This window comes from Lycorma delicatula, chromosome 2, assembly GCF_047948215.1.
Source record: "Lycorma delicatula isolate Av1 chromosome 2, ASM4794821v1, whole genome shotgun sequence".
Lineage (NCBI taxonomy): Eukaryota > Metazoa > Arthropoda > Insecta > Hemiptera > Fulgoridae > Lycorma > Lycorma delicatula.
In genome coordinates this window covers 238,387,139-238,409,325 of record NC_134456.1, presented here as the reverse complement: position 1 = coordinate 238,409,325, position 22,187 = coordinate 238,387,139, and the positions used below count along the sequence as shown (strand labels likewise).

The following is a 22,187-nucleotide window of genomic DNA, read 5'->3' as shown; positions in this document are numbered from 1 at the left end:
TCTATAAAATTAGGGATATATGCTTGAAAATGTTACACTTTTCTATTATTAAATATGTGATTCATGTGTTGTACAACAATCATATTATAATAATAATTAATATAACATAATCTTAATTTTTTATTTAGGCCAAAATAAATAGTATCTCTAAAAGAAGAGCAGTAATACCTTGTTATATATTTTAATTACAGGATACAAAAATGGAGGTTCTGGCTGAACAGCTGAACAATTATAGCAAACATTGTATTCCACATCTTCCAGATACTGTTGAAGACTTAGAAGAGGGTGATTAAATTTTAATGTTTCATTAATGAATAGCTAATAGTTAGTCAACAATAGCAGAATTTGAGACAGTTGTGTATCTTTTAAAGTGTGAATGTATAAAAATACAGTTTATAAATCTAATTCTTTATATTTTATTTTATAATTCTATTTTGTAACATAATCTTTAATTTTCTGGTTATTATAATACGAATATATTTGTGTAAAAAGTTTCTATTCATTATTATTATTTAAAAATTTATATGACTATATGCTAATTAGGATTTGAAATTCACTACCAGTTTTAATTAAAACTCTTGTATTCATTGTTATACATTTTTGCTTCTCATTATTTCATTCATGTTACTCGATACTATTATGATGTTTTACTATGCATTGCTTATTGAAGTTTTGCTTTATTCAAATATTAATACTCAAACATGTGGAGGTTTATCATTTCTACAGATTAAAGCTACATTTATATATTGCAGTTATATATATATATATATATATATATATATATATAGCAAAAATTAAGTTTCTGATAAGTAATCATTAAATGATTATTGATTGATTACTCTTGTTAGTAGTTTATTTTAACATTTCACTATATTCATTTTCTTATTTAATTATTAAAACCAGAATTCATGTGTTTTTGTAGGAATTTTTTTATGTACAGGCATTTAAATATGTTTGTAATGTTTTTGTAGACGTATTCATATTTTAAATAAAAATTAAAAGAAAGGTTTTTAAATTAAAACTCTTAAATAGTAAAATAAATATTTTAAAAAATGGAATTGGCTTACAAATAAAATGCATGTAAAGGTAAGAGCATAATTCTTTTTTAATTTTGTCTTAAATTTTTACACTTTGAAGTCAGCAAGGAGATTTAACTTTTAATTAGTTATAAATAGTTGCCTTTTAATTTGGTTCTGACTACACAACATCAAAATTTAAATAACAGTTGCAAAATGATTATTCTTTATCTTTCTAGTGCATTCTTTATGTCACTTTTGTTTCTGTTTTTTAAGTTTATCCTATTATTTCTGGATTAAACATGATTTAATTCTGTAACTACAGTAATAATAAAATTTTTCTATTGAAAATTTAGCATGCATGAGGATAGAAAAATTTTTTTACTTGTATATTTATTAGAGAATTTATAAATATTGTAATTTTAAATCTATTTATAGTGTGTCATGTTAATCTTTGAGTTATTACTGAATGAATAAGTTATTATTTAGCAAATACAGGTAATGCATTCAAGTACCTTGTTTATCTACTGTCAGATACATAATCAATAAACGATGAAACTTGTGAAGAATTTCCAGGATCATTTTTAACCACCACAAAAATGAATAATATTTATTATCCTATGACAATTTCTTATTGCAACATTCAGAACCATGATGCCAAGGCTTTATTCTAAACACCCCTTTCACAAAAACACTGCCAGGAAGCTGAACTCTACATAGAAAAGTATTTTGTTGAAATCATAATACCAAGAGACTACGTGAAAGAGAAACCATCTGGTACAGTAGAACAGACTTAGGTAGAATGAAGCGCTACCATCTAGTGGAAAAAATTGAACTAACTGTTTAATAAATTGTATTGTGACTATAAACAGTATGTTGTTTACATTAACATTTATTCTATATGTATTTGTTTTTATAAAATTTCCAAAAACTTATGTCTACAACAGTTTTTTTTAACAAAATCTAAAAGAATAATCAGTATGATAGTAAATGTTAATGTAAACAATGTACTGTTTATAATACACAATATAGTTTATTATACAGTTGTTAATTCAATTTTTTCCACTAGATGGTAGCGCTTCATTCAAAATAAAAATATGAGAACAAACAAACCAACACACCATGCTTCTTGATATAAGTGATAACCAATTTGATTTAATATAAAATGGATTCAAAGGAACAGTAAGTAATTAAACTCATATGCTAATTTCAGAATAAGAATGACAAACTAATAACTGCTACCTTAAGAAATACATTGAAAAAGTTTCCTGCAAATTTAAAAAAGTGATCTACAGCATTACATATAGAACGTTACAAAAATAAAACAAATAAACCACTTTATAAAACAAAATCTCACATAAATTTAGATTTTCTGCTACAAGTTCTATGTAGGACCAAAAGGATGGTGCGCTTTTCACAACAATATGAAAACTCATAAAACCAATTCACTCCACTTTCGTATGTTACCTCATTGAAACAAGTCGTACAAGCACAAATATCAGTAGTAACATGAAAATCTTACATATAAACAATAAAAGATAAAAACATTTAACACATTTGAGTAACTCAAAAAATACAGGCATATAAAAATAAAATTCTAATAAAAAATATAATTTAAATCTGACATACTAAAATAAAAAAAAATAAAACCCAATTCAGACAACAGCAGCATAATTCTTGGTGATCTCAGTCACAGTATACAACAAAATCTGATAAATGTAACAAATATAATTATTACTTTAAAATGAAGTATACTTAGTCAGCTTAAAATCTATTCTATCATATCATAGATTTCAAAATTTAAACCTTACTGAAGATTAATAAAGCATGTCTTATCATATACAAAATTATTTATGAATTGAATTAATCCAGATACTTAATATCATCCTGATTATAAATGTTATTTATAACTTTTGAATATTTTTAAGGCTGTTATATATGTTAATAAAAATACTTAAAAACAAAAAAGTGAAAATTAATTTACTATTAAATTAAATTTTACAGCACTGTATAATTTAGAAGAAGACTGGAGAGATCTAATGAAAGATGCTAATTTATTACCAGAAAGGGTTCAGCAACAACAAACTGCAATTTGGGAACTGATACAGACTGAACTTGCTTATATTCGTTCACTAAAAGTAGTTAATGATGTAAGTATCTGTTATAAATTTATATATTAGTTATAAATAACTTCATTTATGAGGTGTAAATTTGCCCTTAATTTAATAAATTTAAAATTATAACTACTGTAAGCTTTATTACTTAATTTTATGTTGTAAATAATTGTTGTTTACGAAGTTTTGGCATAAATAAACTCCTATGTTATGGTACCATTAATACTGAATAACATAATTACTTGAGAGTTTTGATTACTCCATAACAATCATCTGCTATTTGTTTTTCACTACTTGCGTTTATTATTTATTGTTAAATATATGATTGAATGATATTAAAACTGAAAATTGATTTTTTTTTTTTTGTTTCAGTCTTTTGACTGATTTGATGCATTCTGCTTTTCCTTTCTACTTTTTATTAATCTAAGTCTCAGTTTATCTACTACATTCTCAGTTTTTATTATCTTTTTATCTCTACAGACTAGTTTAGAGAGTAGGATAAGTCAAATCATTCAAAATAGTTTAATTACAAAATTAACTACTGATGATAAGAAAATTAAATTATTAATTAAATCTAATTCTTTAATTAAGTCCAATTAAATTACTAATAAGAAAATTAAATAACAAATTACAGTTAAAACATCATAAAATAGTTAATAATCAGTGATTTGAAACAGTTCGTCAATAAATAAAATTCTTGTTTAACCAGGCAGTTTCAGCTCTTTTTTAGATTTATCCATATCAGTAACTGTATTAATCACCTGAGGAAGGTGGGAAATCAGTTCAATATTCTTATAGATTAGCTTTTCATTTATAAATAGTCCATGCAAATATTAATTTCACAAGCATATAATTGACACATTTCTTTCATGACAGCATAACCGCATTTCTTTTTTTCCATAACAAAGTCATACAATGTTTTTTCTAGGTCTGTATATTTTGGTTTTAGGCCACGAAAAGCCCTTTATTACCAGTGCCTTTCACCAGAAGTTTTTTCTTCTTACGCCAGTCTGGAATGCAGCTTTCATCTACGTCAAATTTTCTTCCTGCCTATGATTTCCAAGTTTTTCAGCCTCTTCTATAACGCGCAGTTTTTCATTTACTGTAAAAGATCGTAGACGCTGTCCTTTTGTATTCATTTTAATGCCGTAATTAAAATAAATCACCGTATTAAACTTTACAAGATAAACTAAACAGATAAAATGCACATTACCGTCCACATATACAAAAAGTACAATGACTTATGAATAGACAAGATGACGATCGGTAACTGACACTGTAACTGTAGTGTCATTAGAACCGGATGCAGGTTACACAGCATGAGTCAGTTTTACTAAAATACCGTAACTTCGTTCCCATCGATAGAATGAGGAGGATGATAATAATTAAAGATGTAATCTGTATAAGCGACATCTGGTATTGATAAACGATAGCCTAACGTAACTATAATTATGTGATTGAATTTAGATATTTCTAAGAAAAAGTTTATTTTACATAAATAATCGTGGCCAAAGGCTCTGTTTCAATTACGCCCTCCAGTTCCAAGAAAAAAAATGTGGGATACTCGAATAAATACGGTAAATTGGCTAGAGACCATCGTACTGGAACTGGATGAACTGTAACTTTAGAATTTAGATCAGCTACTGTTATCTGTTCCCCTCTTCTGAAGCTGTTTGCAACAAATGATCTTTTCTCCACAGTTTAAATATTATTTCTAGAAGAAATAATTCATTGTTCATTCGGTTTTTTTTTCATGCTTAAATATTAAACATTAGATATTAAAGTAATCGATACAGATTTTTCTTATCCATTTTTATAATACTTTAAACAGATAATTTTTTTTTTACCAAAACATTTTATTTATGACAAATTTTACTGCAATATTTTCTGAGTTAGAATTAAATAAGCTTCTCTCTGTTATGATTATGTTTATTGTAATAATTTGCAACACGTTACAGTGGTGTGAAACTCAAAAAGGTTGTAACAGGCTTGGTTTAATGGATATTCTTGTAAAACCAATGCAACGACTAACCAAATATTCACTTCTTTTAAAAGCAATTCAAAAACATACTGAAATTGAAGAACACCGACAAAGCCTAGAATTAATGGTATGTATGTTTATATCTATATGTACTTTGTTTATATTGCAAGATATTTTTACTATCAGATACTTTAATAATTTGTTTTTTTTTTTGTTTTGGCAAGATGAACTATTATTGAAAAAAGAAATCAGAAAATGGCTTCTCTCTCTACGTGAAATTTTGGTTCCATTATACAGAATATTATTTTTAATAACATTCATTGATCAGTATGTAGAGTGCACGTAGTCTATTAAAAAAGTGTTCTAAAACAGAGATTTTCAAAAAATGAAGTAAAAAATAAATTCACTTTATTATAGACGAGCACTCTTTTACATATATTATCAAATATATATTACAATAAATAAAAATACTTGTATAAAGTTTCACTATATAGCTATTTCAATTCCAGTGGAATCATCTTCAGTACTATAACATAAAGAAAATAAGAATTTTTAACATTAATAAACTATCAGTATTTTTGAAATATGGAAAGGAGAACATGTAGATCTTAGATCTAACATTTAGATCTTCGCAGAAGTTACATGTGTTTTACATAAAGTAAAGTGTAAATTTCTGAAAATTTATACAAATGTTTTTATTTGTTGTAATAACTGGCAAATTAAACTCAAGAAAAAACAAATGTTATATATTACAATGTTTTGCATATTGTAGAAAGTAAAATATTTTGTATATATGTTTTTTTTTTTATTCTGAGATTATTACTTTTATTAAATATTATAAAAATCAAATAATTTTATAGCTAATTTCACAAACATGTTATTTTTTTGAATATCAGAGTTATTTGTGTAAATATATGATTTTATAAAGCGTTTTTGATTCCAAAATCAAATCTACTTACAAGAAATGGAAAAGTAAGAAACCATTGTGTCTTATAAGAATAGTTATGCAGAAAAACGTATTAGAAACTTTTAACGGGTGTGAGTAAAGGCAGTAATGAATGTGGGATTATATTTTATTTGTTATCATGTTTTCTACTGATTTTTTTAATTTTTGCATAGAAATACAAAGTCATCTAATAAATAATGAGGCTGTGCTTCTGTATCTCAGTGAAAACAGTGGAACTGATTGAGAGCTCTTTGGCAGAGACTAGGACGTGTCTGAACTTCATTACAAATATCAACACTTTCAGCTGTTCAGTTGATTGTTACTTGTTGTTTAGTGCTGCTATGCTTTCTGTTATATTCTGGAATAATGGCAGATTTAAAAGTGAAGCAACACTCGTTAGTTAAAATATTTTCTAAAATGAACAAAACACCAACAGAATGTTTGGAAATGATTACTTAGGCTTACAGGAAGACTACATGTTTGATGCACATATTTTTAAGCATCACAAAAGATTCATCAAAGATTATAAATGTTCTGGACGATCTTTCACTTCAAGAACTGAAGAAAATATAGAAGAACTTCGCCAGATTGTTTAAGAAAATCACTAACTCAGTGACCAAATGAAAACTGAAATTGTGAAAATTGACAGAGATATTGTGTGGGAAATGTTATGTAAGGATCTCTCAACATAATAAAGATGTATGATGATTCTTATGATTCTTACAGCAGACAAATAAGAATACAGCAAGGAAATTTTCTATATTTTTATTGCTCTGTAAATTCTTTGTAAATTTTATTTAAATTATGTTACAATAATTTGATGCTGACCCCCGATACTTTTTTCCAAAAAAAAGTTGATTTAATAAAAACTCAAACACATTAATAACTGATTTTAAGTATTTTCTATTTTATACTAAATAAAGTTTTAATTTTTTACAGATTCGGCATGTCGATATGTTTGTAAATAGTGTAAATACAACATTAAAACAAAAACAAGATATGGAACGATTAAGAGGTGTCATTGCTAGGATTGAAGCTTATGATGTTGTGGTGAGTGTCCATTTATTTTAAATGAAATGAAATAGATAGAAGTAATATTAAACAACCGACTAGCATTTTCAATATGGCTTTACATGAATTTATAGGATATGTTACTTAAAATTTGCACCGGAGGTTAAAATTATATTTAATAATTTATAAAGAATGTAATATTATGATGGATGTTCAATAATTAATGAGACAAATTGGTGTACAGAAAAAACTATTTATTCAATGAAAATGTAACTTACACTCCTTTTCAACATAGTCCCCAGCAACATTTAGACACTTATCCTACCTTTGTGTGAGGGTTGCTGATTCCCGAAGCGTAGAAGTTACAATAATTTGTTCAGAACCAATTTGTTTGAACCATAACCATTAATTTGTTTGAACCATTTCTGTAGATTTTTTTGACTGCTTCATTGTTGTTGAACTTCTTGCCGCGTAAAAAGTCTTTGAGTCGGCAAATGGAAATCAGACAGGGTGGTGAGGTCTGGGCCATAAAGAGGATGTGGCAACATCTCCCAACCCAACTTCTTGAATGTTTCTTCAGTTCTCTGGGCGATGTGGGGATGCGTGTTGTCATACAAGAGAATCACACCTTTTGAGAGACTGCCCTGACATTTTCGCCTTATCATGGCTCTCACTTTCTGTTGAAGCATGTTAGAATAGTACTCACTGCTCGTGGTATGTTGTTCTTCTAAATAGTCACTAAAAATTGATCCTTGTGAGTCCCTTTCTTTTTTCCTGTTTAGCCTCCAATAATTTCCGTTCAGATAATACTTAAGTGGATGATATGTATGAGTGTAAATGAAGTGTAGTGTCTCCGTTCGACCATTCCTGAGATGTGTGGTTAATTGAAACTCAATCACCAAAGAATACTGGTATCCACGATCTGGTATTCAAATCCGTGTAAAAATAACTGACTTTACTAGGATTTGAACGCTGGAACTCTCGACTTCCAAATGCGAGTCCCAGAAGACCTTGTGAGTTCCAGTAACTTGTGAGTCCCAGAAAACTTTCAACATCACTTTGACACATGAGTTTGAGTTTTTTTTTTAGTGGGTGAATCCAAATGTTTCCACCAATAATTTTGCCATTTGGATTTGGGCTCGAAATGGTGTATCCATGTTTCACCATAGGTTATTATACGATCTAGAAAGAACCTTTCGCTTCAAAATGTTCTTTGAGCTCAGAACAGATGCGAATCTGGGTGTTTGTCAACTTGAGTCATCTGTCTTGGATGTTTTAATAAATCAGCTTTTTAATCGGTTGCAAAATAATGGCCATATAGTAGAAGAACATCAAATTTATGTTGTGCAGTTTGAGACCAACTGTTATTATTACCAAAACATTGTTGGTCCTCTTGATTTGCAAACTCAATAGATATATTTTCATAGATGTTTCAAGGTTTCATTGTTTCCAGCAAAATTCACATTATACCCCCCCACCTTCAGATATTTGGTCAACATTGTTGATCTAAAGTTGAACTAAAAAAAACTTTTTTAAATTTTCTTAGGAACATTGAGAATTTATTTCAGCTAAGGAGTGATCTGTCATGTTTTTCCATGTTTTGTATTTTTTCTTTGTCATAATTCATGGTACCTAAGCACAGTCTTTCAATAGGCAAATTGATCAGAACTGTGATCAACTCTTTCTTCTAGAATCCCAACCTTATCATCAGTGCTTTTTGAGTGCTGAGATTGTCTTGTTTATTCAATTCATTGATTTAAATTTGATGTTTTGATTCCTTCATTAAAACTGATGTTCCATTACAGAATTCATTCAATATGTTCACATAAATGGTTCACATTTATAACCTTTCTTTTTTTGATGATTACTTTGTTAATGATTTTCTTGCCATAAATAGCTTATAAGTGTGAGTTTTAATGCAAGTTTTTTTTTAATGGTTTAAAGTTTAATCACTGATATTATTATTTTGATAATTATTAATTGATATATGAGTCTGTAAATAAAGTAATGAGACTGGTTCAGAAAAAGTTTTATTTATAATCCAATTATACATGGACTCTGTCACCTTTGAAATAGTTCCCTTGGGAAGCCATGCAACGCTTCAGTTTTCCCACTCTTCATAACAATGTTGGAACTCAGAAACTGGAATATCCTACAGATGGTCGGTTACATTTTTTTTGTAGGTTTTCTACTGTTCCAAAATGGTGTCCTTTGAGATGTTTTTTTTAAAGTCGAGAACAGGAAAAAGTTGCAGGGACTCAGTTCAGGTGAATAAGGTGATTGAGGAACTACAGGGATGTTTTTATTTGCCAAAAACTCATTAATTGAGAGTGCAGTGTTACAATGTGCGCTGTCATGATGCAGCATCCAGTTATCTGTGATTGCTAGTTTTATGTAGGAAACTCTTTTTTGCAGTCTTTCAAGAATTTCTTGTTAAACATACTGATCTACAGTCTGTCCTGTTGGCAGAAACTCCTTATGGACAATGCCATTACTAATAAAGTAACAGATTAATATGGTTTTGATTTGCTCAGCGATTGATTTTTTTAGGACATAGTGAGTTTGAAGTTTGCCACTCCTTAGTCTGGCGTTTTGTTTTTGGGTCATACTCAAATATCCAAGATTCATCACCGCTAATAACATTTTTTAGAAAATCAGGATCAGTTTCAATTTCCCCTAGAAAATTGCGACACACTTCTACCCTGTTGCTTTTCTTTTTAACTTTTGGGACCAATTTTGCACAAACTTTTTTCATGTCCAATTCGTTTGACCAAATTTGATGGACTGTGGTACGGTTCAAATTCAGTTGTTCTGCAGTCAATCTGACAGTTACTCGCTGGTCGTACCGTATCAAGTCTCTGATTCGCTCAACATTGTCTTCACTTTTTAACTGTCTTCCAGAGCATGGATCGTCTACAACTGATTCCTGGACATCTGAAAATGCTTTAAACCATCTAAAAACTTGGGCTCATGACAGAACGTCATCTCTATGTGCCCTTTTCAATTTTGAAAAAGTTTCAGTAGCATTCTCACTGAGTTTAACAAAAAACTTGATTGTACAACGTTACTCATAATTAGTATCATTCATTTTTGTAACGCATAACAAAAACTCGTTTCACTAAAAGTTTTTTTTATGTCTCATGTGACAACAATAGACTAAAAATATTAATACCTAATATAAATCAGCTGTTCATATAACCAACCATATGTTTATTAGTAACTTTACAGTGTTGCCACTTTGGCTGCCAAAAAAAAAGTCTCATTACTTTATTTACAGACCTCGTATACTGAATAAATTAAATATCAAAATGTTTGTCTTTTTCTTATAATATACATTGCTAGTATGTAATAGATTCTTTTATTTTGTTTAATACTTTTCAAAGTATAATTTTATAAATTGAAATATATGATTGATGTTTTATAGGAATCAAAGGATGAGGATTTGGAACGTCTCGTAAGAAGTTATAATGAACTTGATTTAACTTGTCCTATGCCTGGGTGTTGTAATTCTCAGCGACGTCATTTACTCCTGGAATCTGATCTCCGTTTAAAGGATAGTAATACTTCAAAGGTTTGATACTTATTTCTTCCTATAAAACTTTAATTTAATTTTTATTACATTTCTGTATTTATTATGGATATATAAAAAAATAATAATACGTTTATTTTAATTAATATTTATTATTTCAGTTAGAAATATTATGGAAAAATTTTTCTATGTTAGCAATGATCACCGTCGTTGAAAACAGTAGTAATGCCAGATGTAACATAATTAATTAATGGATTATCCTTTACTAGAAAAATGCTCAAAATTGCCTCAAAGTGCAAATTGTACCTAAAAAATCATGTTTAAAGATTATGAAAGTATTTCAGAAACATGTGTATATATATATAATTTCTATAACGTTCAAGAAATCTAGTTCTGAAGGATCTGTTTGGTTTTCCTACATAAATACCATCACAATGATTACATTTAATTTTATAAATTCCACACAGATTTTTTTTTTTTTAAATATACATTTAGGTGGTTATTAGGTTTGTTTGCTGGTTTAAATATTTCTATTGTAAGTGGTAGTAATGTTTTCACTAATATTATTAGTGTATAAATATTTTATGTATATGTTTTCACTCTTTTGTGTCTTATTATGTATTGGTTGTAAGGTAGTTAATTTGTTATTGTGTCGGATAGTTGTTTTTTGAATTATTATAATTTTTTTTAATAAAGATGATGTAAAATTAAACATATTAGAAAAATATCACATGTATAAATACAAACAAAATTTTAATTTGATAAACCATCAGACAGTGTTAGTGGGAGACGGTTTTATAAAAACTGTAACAGATAAACAACACTCATACAATAAATTAATACACAAAATTTTCATCATTTAAGTATTTTTATTATACAATAACAGAATTATTTCAATCATGACTGATAATGCGGGATTCCACAAAAGTACTTTCATGAAAAATTAAGGTAAGACATTTCTTATCAATATTCTGTACCAGCTAGATTATTTTAATAGAATTTTAAATATAATTTAATAGTACAGAGGAGTAATATTAATCTTAAAAAAAAAAGATTAATTTCAGTAAAATAACATATATATATTTTTTTTTCTTTCTTTCTTTTGAATAATCAGATAATTCATTAACATATTGATCACTGTATTAATAATTATTGTGTTTCGGTGGATTTTATTTCATATAATATATTTAGAGTGTATTACGAAGTTCCTCCGGGACTTTCAACGTATTCTACTTTTAGAAATAATGGAAAAAGTTCATATAAAGATATGTCCTAAAATGCTTCGTTTGTGAGTTACAGCTAGTGAAATATTTTGCTCGGATTTCAGCTACCCTGGTGAAATGAGGTCATACTGAAATCTTTAGAACTTTAATTAAGGAGCAGAATTAGTGATTTATTATAGTTTTTGACCTGAAAAATAAAATACAATATATCTCAGAACCATATCTGCAGTATTTTTTGAGAACTGTGGGGTTAAAGCCAATAGATTGGAGTAAAAACCTTTTTTTTTTATTTTTTATGTACAATAATTTTGTTAAATTGGTAATAAATACATAAAACTTTTAAACAAAACTTGTAGAGAATTTAGTGGACAATTAATTCCTCATGAGAATGTATATTTGTTTTGAATACAATATTTTTATCCATCCCCAGATGCAAAAATCTAAAGGTGTTAGATCAAGGAATCGTGGTGGGCAGGAGTGTGGACCTCCACGACCGATCCATTTCTCAGGGAAATGATTTAAGTGAGTGCAAATGGCACAAGAGAAGTGGGGAGGCACACCATCATGCTGGAAATATATTTTGAATCTCAGTGCAATTCTTCTTAAAGAAAGTGCAAGTAGGCCTCAGTATTTAAGCAGCCAGGTAATTTGAATGTACTTAACAGCTGATTGTGAAGAAGGCCGCACCATATATTGAGACTAAATCAGTGTTGAAATTTCCCTTCTACCATTTCATGAGGACTTATCTTTTGCCCATGAATGCTCATTGTGTAAGTTATTGATGCCAGCTTGAGTGAAATTTGCCTTTGGTAAGCAAAATATACTTATAGAGTTGTCGATTTGTATTCCACCAGTTGCCGAACTCCAAGGGAAGCAGACTATCTCCTGGGTGTTGGTGTTGAAGTGGCTGTTTATGATAAGAATAAAACTTATTGTTTAAGTGTCTATAGAAAGTGAAACTCTGATCCGCTTAAAAAGACGTGTACTGATGCCTGGACTGTGCTGAACTGCATCGATAATAATTTCATCAATATTAGCATTGTGTTGGACAGATTGTTTGTAGCTGGTATGAAAGAGGTAGTGAACCTCTTTCCTGAAGATTGTGAAAAGTCATGGTAATTACTTTGTGATCTGGAATCCTGCAATTCAGAAAATGTATTTTATATTCTACTGCAGCAGTTGTAGCATTACCATTATATACACCCAAAATGAATACCATATCAGTGTATTCCTTTGTTGTAAATATATACAGCTAAAGAAATTTGGGATTTGCATAGAGGAGAGACATAAGCCCTTGTTTACTTATCGCAAGTTCCTCATCATCGGATGAGTATTTATAAGAAGTGTTTTAATGTTTAATCTGGTGGACTAATAAATGAATTTGCGAAGCAGATTGATAGTTTGAACATCGGTGATGTTAAAAGATGTAAAGTTTTTTGTAAGAAATTATTAATAAAAAGATATGATGTATCTTAAATGTAAAAACTATGACATTATGGTTGTTAATTTTAGTAATTGAACTCGTATTGTAATTTTGTAAAGCGTTTAGTAAACAATTTATTATGGAACATTGTAGGGTTCTTTTTGGGAATCTAACAGCCACTTTTTTTAATTTTTTCTTCCAAATCAGCGGGTATTTGGAGGTATTTTCTGAAAAATTATAAATATAATCTAACCAAACTTAGCCTACGCTCACTAGCCTTGACCAGGGAGCAAATGAAGCATAGGTTAAGTCTGGTTAGATTATATTTATAATTTCTCTGCAAATACCTCCAAATACCTATTTATTTAGAAGAAAAGATTGAAAAAAGTGGCTCTCAGATTCTGAAAAAGTGTAGTCATGTTTGCAATATTGGGTTGATTTTAACACAGAGGGGTATTTTGGGTAGTTCTATAGATTGATAAACAGATTTAGTGTTTACTTTTACATACAGGTTATTTTTGAGCAGTCTTTATTTTTTTATATTATATTTAAGTTTAGTTTTAACTTTGTAAGGTAACTATATAATGATTTTGGATTTTTGTTTTAAGAGTCTAGAATTAGATTTGAGGTTGAAAATTTAATTTAAAATTGAAATAAAAAATTTGATTAAATTAGAGAATTTTTCCAAAATAAGCAATCTTTATATTTGTAAGGTAAATTGATAACATGTATTTTTAAGCGATTTTTATTTTTGTATATAATATTTATGTTTGATTTTGACTAAGCAGTTTTATATTTTGTATATTTGTAAATTAACTCATAACAGATGTATATTTTATTTTAAATGTATTTAAACTGGTCAGATGGAAGAGGAAAACGTATAATTTCAATCTTGCCAGTTAATAAATAAATCAGTCTCTTTCTCCCTCTCTCTCAATCTATCTTTACATTCATATCATATAGTAGTTGTTCCTGGTCAGTGAAGATATTTCCTTCATTTAAAATTTTAACTGATTGCTATGTAAAAACTTATAAAACACATCCTTTTTTGGGATATAAGCAATAACCTAATGATGCAGTGATTTTTAATATTAGAATTACTACTTAAATTTAAACTTAACTCATCTGATTGGTCTAGTAGTAAAAATCATTGTTGTAAATCAACAGTTTTATGGCTGATTTTTAATGACAAACTTACTTTCAAGGACAAATCCTTGTAAAAGTAAGTTACTTTCATATGGATTTGAATACTAAACAGTAGATACCAGTATACTTTAGTGGTTGGAGTTGATTAACCACACATCTAAGGAATAGTCAGCCTTGAGCCCATACAACTCCATTTATACATCATACATATTGGTAGAATTTAGAGCTAGTGTGGACTTTATTTTTGATGAGATTGTAGATGATGAAATGAAGCAACACTATGTTCTTCTTGAATCGTTATATTTAATTTCTTGTCACCCTAAATTTTTTATTGAATTACAATAGTTACATTAAACTTAAGAATGTATCACACTTTAGTCATAATTGAACTTGAACATTATCAAGAAACTATGAGTCCCCTTAAACTGAAATGAAAACATGACCGCACTGCGCGGGATTCTGACGTAGAATGATCGTACGAGCTTAACTCGCCAGTGAGCTCTAGCAGCCACTAGATTGCAGCACTAGATAGCTCGACGTGGAACGGAACATATATTCTCATCTAATTGGGTGATGGAATTGCTTATTGTTCACAAGCTGGACAAATTTCAATGTACGCATTAGGAGTAAAAAAAAAATTTAACCTAAAAGTATTTTATCAATGTAAATACTAGCGTAACTATACTAACTGCTTTTATACTAACTATAAACTGCTAACTTTTATATTAACTTAACTGTACTAACTTACTAGTTACTATACTAACTTTTATATTATATGCTTTTATTACTTATTCTTACAATTCCATAAAATTTCACTAATTATAAGTGTTTAACTTATAATTTAACTTAAAGTCAAATTTAACTTTTTTTTCAGATTGATGTACACTGTTTCTTGTTTACCGATATGTTACTCATCTGCAAACCAGCAACACGGAGATCTGAAGGCAAAGTTCGAGTTCTAAGACATCCATTTTTAGTAGAAAGATTGGTAGTACAGGAATTATCAAGAGAACATCCTACTCTAGCTTTAGTTTATTTGACTGAGTACAGAGTACCCTGTGCTGCTTTCCTTTTAATGAGTTCTGATACTAAGTTGATTAAGGTATAAAATTTACTTATTAAGATAACAATGAAATGTAATTTATTCATTTCAGTTATTTTTTAACTGCTATTGAATAAGTTTTTTGAACACGTTTTATAAGATAAAATGTAATATTAAAAGTAAGAAATAACACGTGATATAATTGATCTGAATTCTTTCATCAAGAATCATCCATCCATCCATAAATATAAATATGGTTTTAATGTTGTATGAATCAAAGTTGTATGGATACTACATAACAAAAAAAAACAATTATTATCTCTGACAAATTGGGGAAACCAATTCAATCTTTTACTCTGGAATTTATGTTAACATAATTTACAGTATGTGTATTTAACCAACACAAACCTATAAACTAAAATAAATTAATTTATTTTCATATTTTTCATATTCAGGCCTCCTCTATGAATCATGAGACCTTGCCGTTGGTGAGGGGGCTTGAATGCTCAGAGATACAGAGTAGCTGGACCGAAGGTGCAACCATATCGGAGAGGTATCTGTTGAGAGCCAGACTAAGGAATGATTCCTGAAAGAGGGCAGCAGCTCTTTCAGTAGTTGTTAGGGGCGTGAGTCACAATGACTTAAACGGCCACATCAACATCACTCAGTCCTCTGAGTACTGCGCAGCTGAAGGCAATGGAAAACTACAGCTGCTTTTTTTCCAAGAAAATGTGGCTCTCTACATTTTCATATAGCAATGATGGAGACGCCTTCCTTGGTAAAATATTCCGGAGGTAAACTAGTCCCCCGTTCGGATCTCCGGGTAGGGACTACTAAGGAAGGGATCACCAGAAAATTAAAAAATAACATTCTACGAGTCGGAGCATGGAATGTTAGAAGCTTAAAAAAGGTTGGTAGGCTAGAAAATTTAAAAAGGGAAATTGATAGGATAAATGTGGATGTAGTAGGAATTAATGAGGTTCGGTGGGAAGAGGAAGGCGACTTTTGGTCAGGTGATTTTAGAGTAATTAACTCAGCTTCAAATAATAGGCAGGTAGGAGTAAGTTTCATAATGAACAAGAAGATAGGGAAGAGAGTAGAGTATATCAAAACACATAGCGATAGAATCATTGTAATAAGGATAAAATCAAAACCTAAACCGACAACGATTATTAACATCTATATGCCTACAAGCGCCCATGATGATGATGAGTTAGAGTGTGTATACGAAGAGATTGATGAAGCAATTAAACACGTAAAAGGAGATGAAAATTTAATAACAGTTGGAGATTGGAATGCAAGCATTGGAAAAGGCAAGGAAGGAAATATAGTGGGTGAATACGGGCTGGGCAAAAGGAATGAAAGAGGGGACCGACTTATAGAGTTTTGCACGAAGTATAATTTAGTAATTGCCAACACCCAATTTAAAAATCATAATAGAAGAATGTACACTTGGAAAAAGCCAGGCGATACTGCAAGGTATCAGATAGATTATATCATGGTTAAGCAAAGATTCAGAAATCAACTTGTTGACTGCAAAACTTACCCTGGAGCAGACATTGATAGCGACCATAATTTGGTGATAATGAAATGTATATTGGGGTTTAAAAACCTGAAGAAAAGGTGTCAGATGAATCGGTGGAATTTAGAGAAGCTTGAGGAAGAGGAGGTAAAGAAGATTTTTGAGAAGGACATCGCAAGAAGTCTGAGTAAAAAAGATAAGGTAGAAAATGTAGAAGAAGAATGGGAGAATGTTAAGAAGGAAATTCTTAAATCAGCAAAAGCAAACATAGGCGGAATAAAGAGAACTGGTACAAAACCTTAGGTTTCAGACGATATATTGCAGCTGATGGATGAACGTAGAAAATATAAGAATGACAGTGATGCAGAAAGTAAAAGGAACTATTGGCAATTAAGAAATGCTATAAACAGGAAGTGCAAACTAGCGAAAGAAGAGTGGATTAAAGAAAAGTGTTCAGAAGTTGAAAGAGAAATGAACATTGGTAAAATAGACGGAGCATACAGGAAAGTTAAGGAAAATTTTGGGGTACATAAATTAAAATCTAATAATTGTTAAACAAAGATGGTACACCAATATATAATACGAAAGGTAAAGTCGATAGATGGGTGGAATATATTGAAGAGTTATACGGAGGAAATGAATTAGAAAATGGTGTTATTGAGGAAGAAGAGTAAGTTGAGGAGGATGAAATGGGAGAAACAATACTGAGATCTGAATTTAAGAGAGCATTAAAAGATTTAAATGGCAGAAAGGCTCCTGGAATAGACGGAATACCTGTAGAATTACTGCGCAGTGCAGGTGAGGAAGCGAATAATAGATTATACAAACTGGTGTGTAATATTTATGAAAAAGGGGAATTTCCGTCAGACTTCAAAAAAAGTGTTATAGTAATGATACCAAAGAAAGCAGGGGCAGATAAATGTGAAGAATACAGAACAATTACTTTAACTAGTCATGCATCAAAAATCTTAACTAGAATTCTATACAGAAGAATTGAGAGGAGAGTGGAAGAAGTGTTAGGAGAAGACCGATTTGGTTTCAGGGAGAGTATAGGGACAATGGAAGCAAATTTAGGCCTCAGATTAATAGTAGAAGGAAGATTAAAGAAAAACAAACCGACATACTTGGCATTTATAGACCTAGAAAAGGCATTCGATAACGTAGACTGGAATAAAATGTTCAGCATTTTAAAAAAATTGGGGTTCAAGTACAGAGATAGAAGAACAATTGCTAACATGTACAGGAACCAAACAGCAACAGTAAGAATTGAAGAACATAAGAAAGAAGCCGTAATAAGAAAGGGAGTCCGACAAGGATGTTCCCTATCTCCGTTATTTTTTAATCTTTACATGGAACTAGCAGTTAATGATGTTAAAGAACAATTTAGATTCGGTGTAACAGTACAAGGTGAAAAGATAAAGATGCTACAATTTGCTGATGATATAGTAATTCTAGCCGAGAGTAAAAAGGATTTAGAAGAAACAATGAACGGCATAGATGAAGTCCTACGCAAGAACTATCGCATGAAAATAAACAAGAACAAAACAAAAGTAATGAAATGTAATAGAAATAACAAAGATGGACCACTGAATGTGAAAATAGGAGGAGAAAAGATTATGGAGGTAGAAGAATTTTGTTACTTGGGAAGTAGAATTACTAAAGATGGATGAAGCTGGAGCGATATAAAATGCCGAATAGCACAAGCTAAACGAGCCTTCAGTAAGAAATATAATTTGTATACATCAAAAATTAATTTAAATGTCAGGAAAAGATTTTTGAAAGTATCTGTTTGGAGTGTCGCTTTATATGGAAGTGAAACTTGGACGATCGGAGTATCTGAGAAGAAAAGATTAGAAGCTTTTGAAATGTGGTGCTACAGGAGAATGTTAAAAATCAGATGGGTGGATAAAGTGACAAATGAAGAGGTATTGCGGCAAATAGATGAAGAAAGAAGCATTTGGAAAAATATAGTTAAAAGAAGGGACAGACTTATAGGCCTAAGGCATCCTGGAATAGTCGCTTTAATATTGGAAGGACAGATAGAAGGGAAAAATTGTGTAGGCAGGCCACGTTTGGAATATGTAAAACAAATTGTTAGGGATGTAGGATGTAGAGAGTATACTGAAATGAAACGACTAGCACTAGATAGGGAATCTTGGAGAGCTGCATCAAACCAGTCAAATGACTGAATACAAAAAAAAAAATTCATATGTTTAGCAATCTTTATTCATTTTTACTTCAGAACAAAGAAATTGTTTTTCAATATAGTTTGTGCTATTTATATTTTCAGTGATAATAACCTTTGTTGTGTTTTATCTGTAGGTGATTTTCAATATAAGAAACTGTTTCAATTCTTTAGAAATAGGAAGAATATACGAGAGGTTATCTCTGAAGTAAATACCGTTTCATTGTAAAAAATTTATTCTGAAAACTTTATACTACTTCTCTACACAATCGCCACATGAATTAAGTTAGACATTTATTGTAGCTATACATCAGCTTCAATATACCCTTGTCATATTCTTCTGCCACCAGTCCATGTAGCCACTGATTAACAGTATTTTAAAGTTCATCGTCACCCATGAATTCTTACCACTCAAAAAGTTTTTAATTTGCTAAACAAATGGTATTCAGAAGGAGCTAAGTCCAGAGTATATGTTGGGTGATTGTAAATTTTCCGACCAAATGTTCTCAGTTAATCACATGTTGGACCCGTAACATGTGGACGTGCATTATCATGCAGCAGGACAATGCCGTTGGTCAACCATCCATGTCACTGATTTTGAATGGCATGCCATAATTTATGTAGAGATTCACAGTAGGCTTTTGCATTTATAGTCATTCCACGTGGCATGAAATCAATCAGGAAGTATGCCAAACCAATCCCAAAAGACTGTGGCCATCAGTTTGCATCCAAATGGCTGTGGCTTGACCTTTGTTGGTCTGGTTGGTGATTGAGGATGACACCACTCACTTGAATGGTGTTTTCTCTCTAGCGTGAAGTACGAAATCCATGTTTATTGCTGATAACAATTGAATTAAGGAACTCATCACCTTTTTTTGTGTAGCACATCAATTCCAAAGCAGATCCCATTTTGATTTTTTTGTGACATTCTGTTAAGCTGTGTGGTAACATGCACAAACCTTTCTGTAGCCTAAATGGTCATGAACAATGCAATTGATAACAGCTCTTGAAACATCAGGAAAAAGAAGGGCTAGATTGGAAATTGTTGAGCAATGATCTTATCTGATTTCATCATCGAAGTGTTTCAACAAGTCCTTGGTTATTATTGAGGGCCTCCCCGAATGTTCTTCCTCGTGCACACTAATTCTGTTATTTCTAAACCTTTCACACCATTTTTGGACATTTCTTTCATTTATTTCATTATCACTGTACACAGCAACCAACTGCCTATGAATTTCAGCCGGCTTAACGTTTTGATGGTTTAAAAAATGTTTGATTCCACATATTTTACAGTCGGCGGCAACATCAATTTTCTTATTCATTTTTAACATAATAACTTGCATGTAATCGAAGATACTACAACGTGACAACTTACAGACAACAATGCAGTGTGTACATTACTAGCATGGCCATGAACAACACAGGTTCGCCTACCTTAAGGAGAGAAATTCCCCAGCGGTCTTTACTTTAGAGATATCCCTCAAGCATTTAAAAAATAATGAACATTATCACAAATCAAAATCACTTTTTTTAAACATATTTGTAATATAAATTGGTGATTATTCTAAAGTCTTCCTACTTCCTGAATTATAACAGATTTATTCCTACATTATGTAGAAGAGACTTACTTGTAAACAAATTACAATATCCCTTAAAGTAATGCATTGCTGTGGACATGTTAATGATACTATTGTACTACACCAGTCAACATAATAAAGTAACTTTTTACACTTTTAAACAAAATATATTACAGAATAAACTTTACATTATCATGAACTGAAATTGGGCACAGTAAATTAATAAATTTTCTTGACCGCATTCTCCAAAATATACAAAAAAATAAACACTGCAGACACAACCTCATCCCTTATCACATAGTGATACAAAAACTCCAATTCTCTTATAATATTTGCAGCAAAACAGATTTCACAAATTTAAAAGCATGTAAAAATTTATTTAGATAACTTACAGATTCAGTTGACGTCTCATTTTGTAGCAATATACATCAGGTTTTAGCTCACATTGTTCATTAGTACCAAATTCGGCAACCAGGACTGTCACCAGTGTTGTTAAAAATGGATATTTGTTGGTACAGAACATGCTGTCTGTGTGTTTTAGTCTGACGATTTGCAGTGAGCAACTGCAGTTCAACGTAATTTTCATAGAGAGTATGGTGTGAGCTTCCTAGTAGGCATACTATTACTCTTGGCACCAAACCTTCATTAAGACAGGTTGTTCTGCTAAACAAACCAAATCACCAGGATGCCCACAGGTTCCTGAAACTGCTGTGATACAACTCAGAGAAAGTTTTGCACGTAGTCTGAAAAAATCAACTCCTTATGCATCATGTGAGACTGGCATTCCGCAAATGACTTTTTGGCGCATATTACATAAACGATTGTAAAGCCACACAAACAAACCATACCATACAAAACCATACAAACTAACCATGGTTCAACACTTTACAGATAACAATGAAGTTGCTTGGCTGCAGTTATGTGTGAAAATGATGGATAGAATTGCAAGCAATGATTCATTTTTAGACAATGTAATTTTTTGTGATGAGTCAATGTTTCTGATCAGTGTGACAAGTTGAACACCTATATCTGCTGAATATGGGGTAGTAAAAACCTCATGAAACTCTGCAGCACACTCAATATAGCCCTAACGTCAATGTATTTTGTGTCCTAAACTAAAAAAGACTGACTGTAAGACTCATTGTTTTTCTTGGTCGGAGAAAACCATAGATGGTATCGTTTATCTGGGCATGCTTCAAAATTTTATAATTCCTCAGTTAGATGATGATGATCAAGATGAACGCCATTACTATCAGCAAGACGGGGCACCACCTCATTACCGCCTAGAAGTCTGAGATTCTTGATATTCGATTCCCAGGTTGGAAAATCGATCTTGAAGATCCAATTGTAGGACCACTTTTTTCCACAGATTTGATCCTACTAAATTTTCTCTTGTGGGGTTTCATTAAAGATCAGGTTTACCAACTTTTCTTGCTGATCTTCTTGAGCTAAGACTTTGAATTTACGCTGCA

The 22,187-nt window shown here is 30.6% G+C and overlaps 1 pseudogene; it reads left to right on the top strand.

Moving 5' to 3' along the window:
• Positions 1 to 22,187, top strand: part of LOC142319787 (pleckstrin homology domain-containing family G member 5-like) — an 88,953-nt pseudogene that overhangs the window by 56,522 nt on the left and 10,244 nt on the right.